The following is a 15,201-nucleotide window of genomic DNA, read 5'->3' as shown; positions in this document are numbered from 1 at the left end:
TCTTGAAATCCAAAGCTTCTTGTAGCAGCTTGGAATCCGTCTCGAGGACCAATCGGATCGCCCCCAAATCCACCGCCATATTGATGGCGTCTGACATAGCCGTGACCTCGGCGCCAAACGGATCGGCCACATGGTTGGTCCTGCCTGCCCGTGCTTGGACAACATCCCCCGCCTCATCTCGTATGACCACGCCCCAGGTTACAAAATCATCTCCAGGTCTATATGCCCCACCAATGTTTGCTTTGAGCATGCCCTCACGCGGTGGTTGCCACTTGGTCTCCTCCTGTCCTCTCTTCTTGGCCTTGAATATCTGCAAGTACTCTATAGAGTTGCATATCACCCGTCTTGTCACCTCATCAGTGGTCACCGGCACCTCTCCCTCCCGCAATTTGTTTCTGTTGTTCCACCAATGCCACCACATCATGAGGATCTTCACACGCACATTTTCATCAAGGCCTCAAAGGAAATCGAGCATTGCATGCACGCCCCCAATGCCTTCAAGCTCGATACTCTGCTGCTCCAAATCCAGTGCACACCACACCTCCTTCACAAATTTGCATTTAATGAACAAGTGTGCACCATCCTCATCCGCACAGCTGCAAAACAGGCACTTAGTGCTTTCTAGTTTGATCCCTCTCCTCTCCAGATTTGTCCGAAAGGCCAGCGACTCATGCTTCAAGCGCCATGTGAACATTTGTATCTTCCGTGGGTAGGGTAGCTTCCAAATACGTTTCCAGGATTGGTCAGCACACTGTTCCAGGTTGCCAATGTTTGTACCGTTGTTTCCTACATCCCCTTGTTTCCTTGTTTTGTTCAGCTGAACTCATAGCTTATAAGCACTGCTGACAGAGTGGTGGCCTTTGCTATCATAATGCCAGGCCAGGAAATCACTCATCCCCTCTCGAAGGGGTATCTGCAGAATATGTCTTGCGTCATCTGGCCAGAACGTGTCCGTCACAAGCTGCTCGTCCCATTTGCCGGTGATGGGACAAATCAAATCACTAACATGAGTCATTACATTATGGCCCCTTGGTGTAATGACTACCCTGGACCATGCTCGCGGGATCCATGAGTCAGACCAGATCTTTACCTGTGTTTCGTCCCCAACGTGCCATATATAGCCTTCCTTCACAAGCTCTAGCCCATGCAAAATGCTTCTCCATGAGTAGGATATACCATCTCTTGGTTGAGCTTCGAGAATGGAACACCCAGAGAAATAGCGGGCCTTTAGTAGACGAGCACAAAGACTGTCTGGGTTCTGCAGAAATCTCCAACCCTGGCGGGATAACATAGTGATGTTGAAGTCATGCATGTCTCGGAAACCGAGCCCTCCCCGAGATTTGGTTTGGGTTAGCGTCTCCCAGTCTATCCAGTGCATCGTCCTTTCCTTGTCCTGCTGGCGCCACCAAAATTTGCCCATGAGTGAGTTCAATTCCTTGCAAAAAACCTTTGGTCAGATCAAAACACGACATCGCAAAGGTCGGAATCGCTTGGCCAACAGCTTTTACTAGTGTTTCTTTGCTTGTTTTCGCCAGTAGCTGTTCCTGCCACCCATGGACTCGGCCACACATGTTTTTCTTGATATAACCAAAAGCCTTCCGCCTAGATCTTCCCACATGGACCGGACGCCCTAGATACTTATTATTTCAGTTCTCGCTCGTTATGCCTAGTGCCCCCTTGACCTCGTCCTTGGCTTGGGCTTCTATATTTTGTGAGAACATGAGGGCGGATTTCTCCAAGTTGATGCACTGTCCGGAACAATTTTCGTACAAGTCAAGGACCTCTCGGAGCGCCATTGCTTCTTCGTGTTTTTCCTTCAACAGAATCATGGAGACATCAGCAAAGAACAAATGAGAGACACTCGGCGCTGCTTGGCATATCTTGACTCCCGTGATCCGTCCCCTCCTCTCAGCTTCCTGTAGTAAGGCCGAAAGCCCTTCAGCGCAGATAACAAACAGGTATGGTGACAAGGGGTCACCTTGACGTAGACCACGTGTGAATTGGTCAGACAGGACACCATTCACTTTAATCTGATATCGCAAAGTACGAACACATTTCATGACAAGGCCGATCCGTCTTGGACTAAAGCTCATCTTTCCCATCATTGCTTCGAGGAAATCCCACCCGACCCTATCATACGCTTTGCTCAGATCGGCCTTAATCGCTGTGACGCCCTCCTGACCACTCCGCTTGTTTCTCAAGAAGTGTGTTATTTCATAAGCTACCAGCACATTATCGGTGATGAGTCGGCCCGGCACAAAAGCACTCCGATTCTCTGATATTAACTCTGGTAGAACCACTTTCAAACGGTTGGCGAGGACCTTCGAGACTAACTTGTACAGCACGTTGCACAGACTGATAGGTCGCAGATCTTCTGTTCGTGAAGACGGTGGCAATTGCAGTAACAAACCAGTAAAAGATGCGAGCTATTTTATTACCTTTTTTATAGGTCCATGCAGTTATTTTTCGTTGCATACTTTACAGAACTTTCTGTAAATTTGTATCAGCTGTATAGCTTTTGCTTACCTCTACATCTATGACGATGACCCACTCCAAATAATCCCCACGTTAGTCTGAACCAAAAGGAGAAGACCAGAACAACTTACATGATTTTATTCATTGATGGTTGATTTAGTAGGTACAATCCAATCAAGCGTGTCCAGCTCCCAGATTGTGTTCCTCTCCAACCTTTGAAACTCAGTTTTCAAGTTTAGCAATCCAGCATTTATTCCAAGGACTAAAATCCCCCCCCCCCACCCCCCAAAAAAAACTTTTGTTGGATTGAATCAAAGAAGCCAGGCAAAAAGCCTGGTGCTCCTTTGTTCGAAGAACAAAAACCCTAGACTAGATAGAACTGACACACGTATGGAATTATATAAAGTCATAATGCATCACAGAGTAAGATAATATGTAGAAGTCTTGAAACCGATTAATGAATGGGTTTAACCAATGCCACAGAGCACTGGTAACATGTCCGAGCATCAGCAGCTCTCCCATATATCTCCTGGGGATTTCTCCCTAGGAACCTTTATTGCTTATACTTCACCAGTCTTATTATTGTTACTAAAATAAAAGTAGTTCTTGAGTTGCCCCTCTTCTGGCAGGCCTAGAACGGCATGCCGTAGTCGTCGCCCGCAAACTGGGGGCTCCAGACCCCGAACATGTTGTCGGCGACAACGGACTGGTTTGCAGGATCAGACACCGGGGCATGTCCAGCGGCGGGCTCTTCAGCCATGGGTTCGTCCTCGACGACGTTTGCCGGGTTTGCCTGCTGAAGCGCCTGGTTCCAGGCTTCGTCTACCTGGAGCAGTTCCTCTAGTGAAATGCCGTCTAACTGGAGCAGATCCACTAGTTCAAGGCCTTGCTGCTCCTGCCCCTGTCCTTCAATCTGGTTCGTCAAGAATTTCTCCACCTCTTCCCAATCCCAGTCATTGAAAGGCTCAGACTGCGCATTCTCTGCGGCGGGGTGGTAGCTGTCTATACCGTCAAGCAGGGCATTGCCTGCTAGATCCACCAGATAACCAGCGCCCATGGCTGCAGCAGGCACCTCGTTCACTTCATGTGGAGTAACTGCGGCGTGCGCCTCGTCCATGGTGTCTTTCTGCAGAGTAACTGCGGCGTGCACCTCGTTCATTGTGTCTTCCTGTGGAGTAACTGCGGCATGCACGTCATCCTTGGTGTCTTTCTGCATGTCATCGCTCTCCAGGTTGATGACAATCTTGCCTGCTGCTTCAGTATGACTGATCTCCTCTCTCTCCAGGTTGATGAAAATCTTGCGTCCATATCCATCAAGTGCTTTGCTCTGTACAGGCAGCACCTCGCGTTTGTATGGCAGGCTCTCATTATAGTACTGCAGGCTCTCCTGGTACCAGTCCCAGATAGATTTGGTACCATGTATCAGAACTGGAGGTGGGCATGCATTAGTCTGAGAAACTCGTGCTCCAGCCGAACTCTCCCCCACTTGTCCCCACCGCTTTCCGGGGTAATTGTACCACATAGCAGAGGCTACTGAACTTCCCTCCATGTGTGGCCACACCATCCCGGGGTACTTGTCCCAGATAGAAGAGGCAACCCCATGTGTGAACTGCGTCTGGGTTGTTGCCAAATGATTATTGGGTTTAGCACTGGGTGCCTTGTATGCTGATGACATCATCTCAGATAATTCCTTCATGCTGGCATAATGTTGATAGCCCTCTTCATCGTGAGATAACCTCTGCCTCTGCGCTCGCAGCCGGTGTTTCTGCATCACAATACAGCACAGAACATTCAAGACAGGGATCACACATCACAATATAGAAAGTGAGCGTAATGAAGAAATTTTAGCTTTTTAGCATAACAACGCTGAAATAGATGAACTTGAAACTTGTGGAGTATGTTTTTTTTTCTCAAACAAGCGCCCGGACGTGTTTCGTTTTGTATTAGGAGGAGAGTGCCAAGAAAGCACAAACAGTCACAACAAGGCCAAAAAGAAGCCAAAGCCCTACTGCTAGCATCAGCTAAGGGTAGACCAAAGTTACGTCAATAAGCCCCTAATTTAACCAATAAAGGAGAAAATACCTATAAAGTAGTACATTGTTCACAAAATTCCCATTAACGTGATAACAATTATTAATCAGTCGATTTGGTAAACTGGGTTATAATAATGCTTTGGATAGTCTGATTATTTATGAATTCGGTGCTAACATGCATAAAGTGTTTTTTTCCAATTGTGATTGGTTCTGTAACAAAATCTACTCCTGAAGCTGCATGGTTTGGAAATTTGAAATCTTATCTAGAGCACCATATACAAAACTTAATCTCCATGGCATGCAGAGACAGAGAGTACTGACTACTGAGTACTGACGCAGGTATGAGACATCCATGTACATGTCTTTCTTCTGGAAAATAAAGAAATAACAAAGGACACACAGTAGAGTATCACGGTGGAAACATTCTTTCCTTCCAAGTTTATTCAGTTAAAATGGAATCTTGACCCTTGTATTTAGCGCCTCCCAGTAACTGTGCGAGCTTTTACTGGGGTATGAATTAAAAGGTCAAATATTAAATAAAAGTTCTCTTCCTATTTGTTTCTTCAACAGTTCAACAGTGTGCACATAGTTCTTAAAAATTTGTAAAGTCAGACACTGTTGCCACAGAAAATTACCCAATTGATTGAACAATGCAGAACCTATATTTACACAAAATAAATAGCAGAGGGAAATGTTTTATTTTTCACACTAAGATCAAAACAATAATAAAAACTTAATTATTATGTTGTTGCTATTCCAGTAGGTGTTTGTTTCTCTTTTACCTTTTTCCCTTTTGCCCAACCACTGTATGTTAATGAGCACATGAGTTGGTAAAAGGACTCATCTGCACGTAACATCAATTTCTTTGGTCACTCAGCCTCCATGCGTTAGTTACCGTGTTCCTCAAAATCTTGCCGAATCAGAAAACCGAATCCGAGCCAGATTCGGAGACCGTGACTTTGTCCGAGCAGCACTAGCTACTGGTACTTAACGTGCAGGGTACAAAACAGTGATAAAGGTGATGACCAAGCGGTGGCATACACCTGCAACTTCAGGAATCGTGTAATGATGACCACCGTGATCAGATCTCTTGCAATTAGCTGGTTCTGCAAGATTAGTTTAGGCAATGCTGCAACCATTCTGTTGGTTAATCAATATATATGTGCAGAAATGGCAAGTGCATAGTAGCTTCCATCTCTACCAAATATTCATGCATGGGGGGATTAGGTTGGCAGTGGCAATCAATAGCCAATGGCCACGGAAGGGGGATAGTCAGCTGTAGTGGTGGGAACCAATGACTGGACAGAACAATGGTCATGCCATCGAACTTCAAGGCTATAGCAGAATGACAATATCATCTTAATTAGTGGCAAAAACAAAAGGTTTCGTTCGGGAAAGTGCATAGGATGAAAGAAAAATATAAGGCTCAAATGCCAAACGTTCAGTCAGTTTAAACTAACTAGCATGCATAGGTTGTCAGCTTCTACTACTTATGATCGTCTATTAAACAAAAAAAATTTAACAAAAAACGTACATAGTGCCTATTTATGTACCGGCAATACCACAGTTGAGGTAAACTAAATCGATCACCCACCTGGAGATGGCTTGCAACATGCTGTATGGTCAAATCCAAATCCTTGGCATTCATGTACTGGTGAATGTTTCGAGCCGTAGCAGCTGTTAGCCAAAAAGAAAACAGACACTCAAAGGTCATGCTTTTTCAGCTGTTAAACATAACAAACGACTAATTTATGCCAAGTGCAGATAGCCTTACACGCCCCAAGCACTTCAACAGCCTGCAAGAACTTCTCATGGAGCTCACTGCTCCATAAGAACCAACCCAGATTCTCTGAATAGACATTCGCGTTCAACGCATCTTGTTTTTCATCCTCAGTTTCAGACCTGTGATTTTTAATAGACCTGTGTTGAAGTGCTCTCATCCTCAGAAAATTGACGGTTTCAGTATCCAACGGCTTAACCACATTGAAGCATGTTCCAAGGGTCATGCGTGTAGAGACTGCCTCATCATAGGCACACATAGCTGCAACCAAGAAACAACACTCCTAGATTAATGAGTTTGGGATGGAAGAAAATTTCTTAAAACAATACAGCTCTGAATACAAATGCTTACTGATGAGAGGCACTTCAAGTTCATTCAGGATGTGGTGAAACAGCACCAAGGTGTCCATCTCTGCATTGCCAGGATGAACTTCAGCTACTACCAAATCAAGCTCCTCATTTTTAGGAACCCCCCTTTTAAGGGAATCTAGGGCCTCTTCCACCGTTTGGAATGGAAGAACTACAAAACAGTAGAAGTTAGACTCAAAATTTTGGAGAGTAAACACTGTGTTATCATGTCCAAATATAGTTATATTAATATCCCAACCTGCACGTACTATTGCAACAAGTGAGTATCTTCTAAGGTCTAATATAGCTACTTGGTATGTGAATTTTCTCATTTGACCACATAATCCAACACTTTCTGCAATCTAATAGCACTTGGAAGGGCGGCCCAGTAACTAGCAGCTAGCTATATCCCATTACGAACTACATATGCTGCCTCCGTTTAAACTGTGAAGTTCACAGAATATATTACACACACATATGCTATATAATCTAATGGTCAGGGTGACGCAGTAACACTATATCCTATATGGGAACTGCATCTGTTTCCTTTCTGTTTAAAAATTTCATAGATCTACGGAAATGCTCGACATATATATGATGGTTGTACGAGCTATACATGATACCGAGGACAGGTTCACTGCCATGTAGGGCCATAGATCGCCAAGCTTCGCGTCATGAGAAGTGTTCCATATCCACACACGAAAGCCATCCAACCGTTAATTAGTGGTCCAGATCCTGATGGATAGAACGTATAAATTGTCCCACCAGACGACCGTACACCCAAACTTCACGCCAAGCAGCCGTACACCCAAACTTCCCGCCAAACAGATGTACACCCAAATTTCTAGCCAAACAGCCGTACACCCAAACTCCCCACCAAACAGCAGAAATATGAAATATCTGAAATTCAATCAGATGTGACTGTGGATAGAAGACACCAACAGATATCAAATCGTGCCTTTTATAGTAGCCCCATGAATATGCAAAATCTTGTGCAATTTTTTCAGATCCAAATGATGTACCTACTATCTTTCATTCTCCCTCTAAAAACAACTTCCTTTTTGGACAGGAAGGGGAAAATACGAAATGGAGATGCTTGGGATTGAAGTGTGCACCTTTGAAGTTGAATCTAGCAAGCGTATTGGAGATGGTCCACAGGGAAACCGGATCTCGATCAAGAACTAAAACTGAAAGATTTTCCATCAGGTCAGTGAGACCCTATGGGGCGGAAACGAAGTCTGCCAATGTTTGTGGTGGATCTAACCATATATGGATCTAATACCTTCTTTTGGCGTGAGACCTTCACCAAGGGCAAAAGATACACACTATATACCAGACGATGTCAGAAAAGGACAAGAATTTAAGTAGACTCCATCTAAGTTTTTATTCAAAAGCTGACCTGTATTTGGACAGGGAGGTTGAACAAGATATACTTACTTGAGAAATACAAGTTAACATCATTATTTTGTCCTCTTGTGCTTCTTCAGTTTCCAATGTAAAGAACATGCAAGACCATGTCCAATGCAAGCCGGTGCTTATCTGTAGAGAGCAGATGCTTAATTAGGCACCCCTGTCACAGAAATAAGCACCGGTGCTTAAGAAAAACACGGTTTGTTTTACTAAGCATATTGCATTGTACATGGTCTAAGAAGGTGTGAACCCTTCCCATCATGACTTCATGTTATCTGTTCTCTATCATCACGCTTGCTTTTGGTGACTAGTGACGAACGATGTAATAATGATGGGTATATGTTCACATGTATTCTCAGTATGTTCATGACTCCAAATTTACCTAAGGCGCATGTAGGGCACATGCATGTTCTCCCTAGCTCTCGCCCACAGTACTATTTTTTTCTTTATTCAGTACCTAGTGTTCATATGAAAGAAACAAAGCAAGCAGGCCATTCACCTATTAATTAGCAAACATATCAATAATTCAGTAGCAATAATTAGAACTTCCAAGCCCTAAAGGGTCTCAAGTCTCAACTATCAAATGTCAAAACAAACCAAATGGTGATGTGTTGCTTTAAGATGATTCCTCAAGAAAAAGTCTGAAGGGTAAATAAGGTAATTTCTTGGCCAGCTTCATTATTTATAACATGCAACAGTTTCACTGATTTATGGCATGCTGTCATGCATACCAAGAATTCTACTACAAAGAGTCCTCCTGTGGACAGGTGTCGTGACGACATCTCGTATAATCAATGGGTTAATGCATGCCGGTGAATTTGATCTTGTGGTGCTATCTGGCGCATGGCTGGCAATGCTGCGAGCACGCAATCCTACATGATGTATGCATGAGCACTAATTGCACCGATGTACAAGATAGCTTCACAAAAGACAAAAAAACACTAGATGTAGCCGCGATTGCATCACTATCTTAATGCCGCAACAGACACTCACCCTAGCCCCAATTGCATCACCACATCTGCTCTTTTTAGGCAGCAAACCTACATATCTATCCACACGATATGTACCAACACAAATAATGAGATGTGTGGTTGATTTCTACAAAGAAAAAAAAAGGTATATAACTGATTCCTTCACGAGGAAGATATGCGAATGATGTTAAACATTGACGCAGCCTCTAAGTGGGATGGGACAAACTGAGGAAGAAACAACCAGGGCCAAGCCTAAAATCAATAAAAACTTCTAAAAGAGAAAGTATCCACGCTACGGGCGACCGCCCTGGGTTCCAATGCTTGTCACCACCCCTATCCCAAAAGATATATGACATGGCCTGTGCCCAGTGTGGTGCATGTGTTTCTTGAAGGAACTGATTACACATATATCATTTTTGAAGGAACTGATTGCCCATCTCGAAAACACCCAATGTTTTAAATAGCGGGCTATGCCATTTAGCAGCGGCTCGGCCAGAAGTTATGAAAAGCTATAGGGGAGCTATAGCGAAGCTAAGCCCTATTTAGCGTTTTCCATAAATCATGAAAAATTGAAATAATAAGTATACAATCAGGCGTCATATATGATATATTGCATATACTTAACATATTCACATGTTCGTAATCAAAACCCGAGCACCAATCAGGTGTCCTAATTCAATAACCTGGCTTCGCGTCAAAGCATCATTTATATCATAAACAAGAACAAAAAATAATGCAGAAGGATGGTGTTGTATTGCGGCTTAGCGAGCTAAATGCCTCCAAATTTAGCGCTATAACGGGAAATAGCGGGCTATTAGCGTCATTTTCAATTTAGCATTAAAAGTGCATAGGTTTAGCGGGAGAACTCTCAAAAGCTATGGCTAAAACATTGAAAACACCAGGAAGAGATCCCAGACGAAATGCCCTTCAAATCGAAACCTGGAACCCAGCTTTTTCTTCAGATAATCGAACCTGGATCCACATACTTCTTAAGCAAAAATCGAAGTAGGCGCGACACACATGCTTTAACCTACCAAATCGAAGTAGGTAGACGCTTCGGAATGGTGCGCGCTTACTGGGGGAGGGAAGGCCAGGGTCGAGGGCAGCGGTGCCGCCGGCGAGCGCGAGGCGTAGGAGGAGGAGTCGCGCCTCCCGACCGGGCGACGTCGGGATCCCTCGTCTCTCTCGCCGGCGGTCGCCGCCTCGCGAGTAGTACGGTCGTGGCACACGGGGATTCAGACGGAAACGGATGGACCTGGCTGCTCATGGGCTCAAAATGCTTTAGCAGAGTGGGCCCTGAAAGGGCCATATGAGCTGGCCCGGCCATAAAAGGACCTGGCACGACACGGCCCGTATCGTGGGCTTTTAGATTTTTTTTTTGGCTCATATATGGATCGAAAGGCCGAAGGGAGAGCAACTAATCAGCGAATACTCTTTACACACAAAAAATATCAGCGAGTACTCCTTCGAAAGCCTCCGCAAGAGTCGCCGTCACGTGTCACGCTCTGGGCGCTTCGTTTGGAAAAAAATTCTGTACACCTTTTCAGCTTTTAGATTTATTTATTTTTTGGATTTCCCCTGGGTTTTTTTAGGTTTTGCACAGAAAATCTAGAAAATACGCGAAAATGTCTTTTTTTCTGCAAGAGGCATAGATTTAATTTTTGTGGAGGCATAGATTTTCTTACGTGAGAGGCACAATCGTGCCTCTTGGAAAGAAAAAAAATCCTTTGGCGAAAGGCTTAGATTTACTTCTGGTGGAAGTATGGATTTGTTTCCGCGAGAGGCACAACCGTGCCTCTTGAAAAGAGAAAAAAAACTTTCTTTCTTTTTCTCTCTGTGAGAGGCACAGATTTACTTCTCGTGGAGGCAAGTCGTGCCTCTCGAAAAAAATTATTTTGTGAGAGGCACAGATTTATTTATCAATGAGGCGCGGATTTGATTTTGTGATCTCCCAAAAAAGTGGGGATACCCATTTTTTTCCTTCTACGAGATACACAGATTTACTTTTTATAGAGTCACGGATTTGCTTTAGCAAGAGCCACAATCATACCACTCGGAAAAAAGGAAAAACATGTTTTTTTATTTGTTCCTTGAGAGGCACATATTTGTTCTCGTGTAGGCACATATTTGCATATTGTGCCTCTTCGGAAAGGAAAAAATCATGCTTCTCCTTAGTTTTTTCGTCTAGTTTTTTGGTAAAAAAAATATCATTGAAACTTATCAACATGGGATCTAATTTTGAGGATCTCGACATGAGGAATCCAACAGTGAAAACGGTTCGAGATTTGAATGCAGGATTTAAGAGATAAAACATTTTAAATAAATAAATTTATTAAAAAAACTTCCGGGTTGCAACAAGTGGCGCCCTGAGTACTCCTTAATTAGTGATTTCACGTGCTTAGCATCGTTTCCTTCTACTGTGATTTCGCTTAAATTGTTCGTTTGAAAATTTCCCGAAAAGCTAATTATAGGTTCTTCTATTCATCGAAACAATAGGGCCGTTATGCTTGTTACTAAACTTGTTGAAGAGATGAAATAGAATCAACGTCTATCTTTTTTATTAGAGGTTAAATCGATCATCAGAAGAAGAATTAGGCCAAAAATTAGGATACATTATCAAAAAATGAAACTTCCATTGAAGAGAATCAAATGAAACGCTTTCATAAACATTCTCATAGAATTGAGAATGAAGTTTTCATTTCGTACATGTCAGATCATGAATTAGTAACTGCATTCAATCTCCAAAAAGTCTCGATTGTTTCGATTTCGAAATGGGATATTTATGGAATCCCCATGAATAGGATCAAACCTTATTGCATGTTATTTCCATAATATTATAAATTCTTAAGCGAACCCTCGAGAGGGCTTAGTTGATGATGATTTCCCGTAACGCTCTCTCTCATTTTTAATTGTTTTGCTACATCATTTTTTTCTAAGTGGCACCCTTAGCACCAGTACACCTTAGAACACTAGGAAGGGCCTAAGAGATGATCTCTTAGCATAATATGTCTCATCATATTTTTAGGAATAGGTAGTTGTATTTAAAAAAAGCTAAAAGATAATCACTTTAGATATATTTTATTATCATCTCTAAATTACATGCAAGACTTGAATAAAAATATCTTATTAACCTCTATACATGCCCTAATTCGTGTGTCGTGCGAGCCTGTGTCGAAACAAAAATCCATGCACGTAGGTCGGCCTTACACACACGGCTCATATTGCGAGGTTTGAGTGGGCGGCATATTTTTTTAGATCAACATGCTCCTTCACTGCCCGATTTTCTTTCACCAAACCCTCATGCGAGCAAAAAAAAAAAAACCTCCATGGCCGAAATCCTTGCCCCCTTCCTGCGATGGCCGGCGGCGGCGCTTCCCCTTCCCCGGCGACGCCTGTCCCCGCGGTCGTCCAGGTGCGCTGCGCCGGCTGTCGCGGCGTCCTCGCTGTGGCCCCCGGCATGAACGAGTTCATCTGCCCCAAATGTCGCATGGCGCAGCGCCTTCCCCCCGAGCTCATGCCCTCCTCCTCCCCGCCCAAGGCATCGCCTACCCCGTCTTCGCCCCAGCCTCCTCCCCTTGCTCCCCAGCCTCACTCTCATCCCGCACCTCCCCCTCCCCCTCTCCCTGTTGCTTCCCGCTACTCTGGATTTCTCTTTGCGCATTTCGGATTTTGATCTGAATTTTTTAAAGGTTGTAGAAACATATGTGATGAACATTCACAATTTTTTTGAATGTTTTCACACATGTAAAATTAGAATTTTCAAACTGGTATCATGGTAGCACTCAAGTGGTGGTATCACCTGATATTCTCCCGTGGACCCCCACCAAGATCCAGCTGCCCCGCGCGCGCTATAAGGCCATCCTCAATGCGTTGCATGGCCTCGCCTGCTTCAGCTGCCCGCAGTTTGACGTCGACCTTGCTGTCGACATCTCCAAGCTCCAACATTTCCAGCATCTCCAAGCCCACCACAACAATGATGATATGTGTTTTTGTCACAATTATCGTCATAGAAGTGTCATAACCATGACAGAAAAATTTGTTCGGGCCATAATGTCACGGATGTGTCTTTTTTTTTTGTAGTGCTAACGCACCTACTTCTAAGGCAAGAGGGAAGACAATCAGGAACATATTTGCTGTTGAGAACAAGGCCATAGTTCCTGAGAGAGAGGAAGAAGAAGAAGCCGCAGTGCTAATGAAGCTTAGACCCAGATTGCCAGAGCATAATGATGCTCGCCCTATTGCTGAAAATATGAAGAAGAGAAAGGACGAGGGATGGAGAAAATGGAGAAAGGCAGACCCCTACTCCCTCAGAAGGAGAACTGCAGTTGACTATTGTTTCTACACCAAAGAGAAACAAGATTTATATGAGACATTTTTCCTTGATAAGAAGCCCATTGTGAGTGACATGAAGTGGGTGGACTGGGAGTACATTGACCTTCATGAGGACAACTTCCCCCGCGTTCATGAGGACTTAGGGGCCATTGGTTTTGATGCATTCATTGGGAAGAAGCTGGCATCATGGAATGAGGAAATGATTATGCAATTCTACTCTTCAACTCACTTTTATCCCAATGGAAGAATTGTCTGGATCACAGAAGGAGTCAAGTACTAATCCAGTGTACATCAGTGGGCCACTTTGCTTGGTGTGCCCGAGGCTGATGAAGATGACATAGATGTCTATGCTAAGCCCAAGATGGATCACAATTCCATGGCCAACATGTACACCGAGGTACCAGAGAAGTACAAGGAATCTCATAAACTTGGCTCGGTTTATTTCTTGTTGGCAGGACTTGCTACCTCCAACACTATTATGAGGCATACCTTGATACCCAAGACATGTGATGAGAGGATGATTCGAGGTCTCTCCATCAATTTGATGCATCACATTAATCAACATGAGAAGATCAAAGTCATGGACCTTATTGTAGAGACTATCTAGAGGACAACTGCTGATCAGAAGAGATCATGTGGATTTGCCCCTCATATTTAGATTCTTATCAACTCCAAGGGTGCAAACAAGAACCTTCTATTGGATCGCGAGCATTTGCCACTTTAGCTAGAGTTTGAGGACAACACTATTGTCATGGATACTTCACATCCTACTTCGGTCGCAACTCATGCTAGTGCAGAGGCTGCAAGGGCTTCAGCAACCAGTGCCCCCTCAGCTCCAGTGCTCAAGCCAAGATAGACTAGATGCAATACCTCATTCGAGCCACTCAGAGGACCAAGTGGAGCCTGGCCGGCCTCGTAGAGAACTAGAAGAGCCTTGAGAGGATTATAGAAGCAAAATTTTATGATATGGATATTAAAGTGATAGAAGTTCAGTCCAGAGTGGAGAAGCTGAAGAAAGAGGTGGATGAGGCAAGGCATGCTAGCACTGATGAGAATGAACACCATAGCCCAGTACTTCCCACTAGTGCTCAGTTCCAGAGGATGCCCAAGTCAGTTGTAGTGCCAGACACTTCCAGAGCCACAATTTCAGCTCCAACTGCTACTCCCTCCATTGCTCCATCAGTTGCTCCTGTTGTCTCCACTCCTCTAGTTCAGCAGACATCATCCGAGGCATTTGCCGACGCACTCATATCGACTCCGACATCGGCACACACCGGTGCTGTAAGCCAGAGGACTTCACCACCAGGAGCTGCCGAAGATCAAGCCTAGAGAGACGATTAGCTCTATACTTATTCAAACTTTTTTGGTACTTGTTGCCAAAGGGGGGGAATTTGTATAGATCATTAGGCTTCGAGTGAGCGAGTGTTTTGCTTTTCCTTGCTTTGACTTTTTGCTACAATCTGGTTTGTGCTACTTTGAGATAATTTTGTGTGATACTTGTATGAGACTACGTTATTTTGTGCTTGATCATATCGTACTTTGATGATATGCTTGCGTGGATATTCATTCCATATGCTTTTGTATGATCATTCACTTGCTTACCTGATATGAGTGCCATTTACATTGCAATCCTATCATTTTGAGTGCTCCACCAAGATGTATGTGACATGGAAGAGTAACCCATGGAACCTAATCGATTGTGCATTTGCATTCAAAGGCAAATTTTTAATAATGCACAAATTTAGGGGGAGCTCTTGCTTATCACATACTTCTCAAAGCGACGATGTATTTCATTCATTATATCTTTTGCCGAAGCTTTGATCTATATGTTGTCATCAATTACCAAAAAGGAG

The 15,201-nt window shown here is 43.9% G+C and overlaps 1 pseudogene; it reads right to left on the bottom strand.

Moving 5' to 3' along the window:
• Positions 1-2,980: 2,980 nt before the first annotated feature.
• On the bottom strand, positions 2,981-7,859 carry LOC119341778 (annotated as a pseudogene).
• Between the last annotated feature and the right edge of the window lie 7,342 nt (positions 7,860-15,201).

This window comes from Triticum dicoccoides, chromosome 7B (assembly GCF_002162155.2).
Source record: "Triticum dicoccoides isolate Atlit2015 ecotype Zavitan chromosome 7B, WEW_v2.0, whole genome shotgun sequence".
In the NCBI taxonomy this organism is placed as follows: domain Eukaryota; kingdom Viridiplantae; phylum Streptophyta; class Magnoliopsida; order Poales; family Poaceae; genus Triticum; species Triticum dicoccoides.
The sequence above is the reverse complement of the archived record's forward strand: the minus strand, read 5'-3'. Positions and strand labels throughout refer to the sequence as shown.